The 3,107-nt window shown below is 42.2% G+C and overlaps 1 non-coding gene across 1 annotated transcript; it reads left to right on the top strand.

Annotated features, from left to right (window-relative positions):
• The first annotated feature begins 224 nt into the window (after positions 1 to 224).
• LOC115858201 (U6 spliceosomal RNA) lies at positions 225 to 331 on the top strand. The gene has a single exon (XR_004041568.1). It is a non-coding gene; the product is annotated as a U6 spliceosomal RNA (small nuclear RNA).
• Positions 332 to 3,107: the final 2,776 nt, after the last annotated feature.

The following is a 3,107-nucleotide window of genomic DNA, read 5'->3' as shown; positions in this document are numbered from 1 at the left end:
GTTGTTTAATTTCCAAATAATTTGGAGGATGATCCAGCTATATTTCTGCTACTGATTTCTAGTTTAATTCCATTGTGGTGAGAACATTCTTTGTATGATTTCTAAGTTTGTTAAGGCGTGTTTTGTGGCCTATCTTGGTGAATGTTGCATGAGCTTAAGAAGAATGTATGTTCTGCTGTTGTTGGATAGAGTGGTCTGCAGGTGTCAATAAGATCCAGTTGATTGTGCTCACTTCGGGAGCACATATACTAAAATTGTAACGATACAGAGAAGATTAGCATGGCCCCTGCGCAAGGATGACACGCAAATTTGTGAAGCGTTCCATATTTTTGTCTGTCATACAGAGTAAAGTAAGACAGAAAGAGAAAAACAAATACCGTATGCTAACACATATATATGGAATCTAAAAAAAAAAAAAAAAATGGGGCTTCCTTGGTGGCGCAGTGGTTGAGAGTCCGCCTGCCGATGCAGGGGACACGGGTTCGTGCCCCGGTCCGGGAAGATCCCACATGCTGCGGAGCGGCTGGGCCTGTGAGCCACGGCCGCTGAGCCTGCGCGTCCGGAGCCTGTGCTCCGCAACGGGAGAGGCCACAACAGTGAGAGGCCCACGCACCGCAAAAAAAAAAAATGGTCATGAAGAACCTAGGGGCAGGATGGGAATAAAGACGCAGACCTACTAGAGAATGGACTTGAGGACACGGGGAGGGGGAAGGGTATGCTGGGACAAAGTGAGAGATTGGCATTGACATATACACACTATGAAATGTAAAAAAAATAGCTAGTGGGAAGCAGCCGCATAGCACAGGGAGATGAGCTCGGTGCTTTGTGACCACCTAGAGGGGTGGGATAGGGAGGGTGGGAGGGAGATGCAAGAGGAAGGAGATATGGGGATATATGTATATGTATAGCTGATTCACTTTGTTATAAGGCAGAAACTAACACACCATCGTAAAGCAATTATACTCCAATAAAGATGTTAACAAAATAAACAAGATCCAGTTGATTGATAGCGCTACTCAGGTTATCCATATCCTTACTGATTTACTGCCCGCTTGATACATCAGCTATTAATAGAGGGATGTTGAAGCCTCTATTTAAAATAGTGGATTTGTCTATAACTCCTTTCAGTTCTCTCAGTTTTTAACTCAAGTATTTTGGTACATATTTAGGTGCATTCTTGTTTAGGGTTGTTATGTCTTCTTGGAGAATTACACCCTTCATCATGATGTACTGCCTCTTTTTTTTTTCTTTCGGTACGCGAGCCTCTCACTGCCGTGGCCTCTCCCGTTGCAGAGCACAGGCTCCGGACGCGCAGGCTCAGCGGCCATGGCTCACGGGCCCAGCCGCTCCACGGCATGTGGGATCCTCCCGCACCAGGGCATGAACCCGCGTCCCCTGCGTCGGCAGGCGGACTCTCAACCACTGCGTCACCAGGGAAGCCCAACTGCCTCATTTTATTCCTGATAATCTTTCTTGTTCAGAAGTCAGCTTTGTCTGAAATTAACATAGACACTCCAAGTTTCTTTAGTTAATGTTATCATGGTATATCTTTCTCCATCCCTTTATTTATAATCTCAGTCTTTATATATAAAATGGGTTTCTTATAGTTAGGTCTTGTTTTTCTTAATCCACGTTAACAATCTCTGTCTTTAACTGGTGTATCTAGATCATTCACATACATAACTCCACCATGAAAATCTGGTAGCATTCCTGGAGATAAGAACCACAAAACTGTGGGGACTTTCCCCAACACTGTGGTCCCAGGAGTTTCTCACTCGTAACAGTCCATATTCAGCCTCTGGAATTTCACTCAAAATTACCATTCAAGTATACAATTCTTTTTTTTTCTTCCAGTTATATGCTATAATTTATATGATATAATTGACAGCACTGCATAAGTCTAAGGTGTATAGCATAAAGATTTGATTTACATGCACTGAGGAGTGACGCTCACAATAAGTTTAGTGAACATCCATCATCTCCTATAGGTACAAAATTAAAGAAATAGAAAAGTTTTTTTCTTGTGATGAGAACTCTCAGGATTCAGTCTCTTAACTTTCTATATAACATACAGCAAGCAGTGTTATACTTATCACGTTGTATATTACATCCCTGGTTCTTTTAATGCTTCTTGACTTGTGTGTAAATGCCACCTGTTTTCTCTAAAAATTAAATCATAATCTATGAAATTATGAGAGAAAGGAATTACAAAATTTATTGTCGTTAGAACTCATGGTGCAAAAGTCATGACAGGTAAAATAGACAGCACATTAGCATGAAGCCAGTGGTACCAAACTGTGCTAATATTCATTGTATTCTTCACTGCCAGTTCCTCAAGTGTACAATGCTTAACTGACCAACGTCACTGAAAATCTGGACCAAGGAGATAAAGATTTAGCACATCTAGAAAACCATTTCTTTAAAGATACACAACCATGGCATAAGCATATTGTCTAAAAAGTGTCTATGAAGTATCCTTTTAAAATGGCTTAGTTTATATGGACACCAAGAGCATGCTACCACTGTAGACCTACAGAAGATCTCACAGAGCCAAGTCTTGGGAGCAGAGAGCCAAGGAGGAGTGACTTGGAAGGCAAAGTGGCTAAGCAAGGGTAGCCTTTACTGCAGCCCCTTGGGCTGCGCGTCTGGGGAGAGCATCTCTAAAAGCTTCTCAGAAACAGCAAACTAAGTGTGAATTTTATATCTGATACCCAAAGCACCCCCCCCCCTTTATCCTGCTAGTGGCTTTGTCTGTATGTATTCAGAGCTGCTCAGTTTACAGGTCTGGTCAACGTCACACCATGTTATTATGCCCTAAAGAAATTTCACAGTCCCTGTGTACACCTCCTACATTCCTGCTGTGGCAAGTGAATAAAGGTTCCAGTCCAGTTTGGAGCAAATAAAAATCTGGACCACGCTGCGTGAGGTCACCTGGACAGCCTCTTGCAGCTCACCACTAGTACTACTAAATGCACTGTGTTAATTATATTACTGAAAGATTCAAGCCACAACAAAACTATAGTAATCAAAACAATGAAGTACTGGCTTAAAGATAGACATATAGGTACTTCCCTGGTGGTGCAGTGGTTAATAACCCGCCTGCCAAT

This window comes from Globicephala melas, chromosome 5, assembly GCF_963455315.2.
Source record: "Globicephala melas chromosome 5, mGloMel1.2, whole genome shotgun sequence".
Taxonomy (NCBI): Eukaryota; Metazoa; Chordata; class Mammalia; order Artiodactyla; family Delphinidae; genus Globicephala; species Globicephala melas.
The sequence above is the reverse complement of the archived record's forward strand: the minus strand, read 5'-3'. Positions and strand labels throughout refer to the sequence as shown.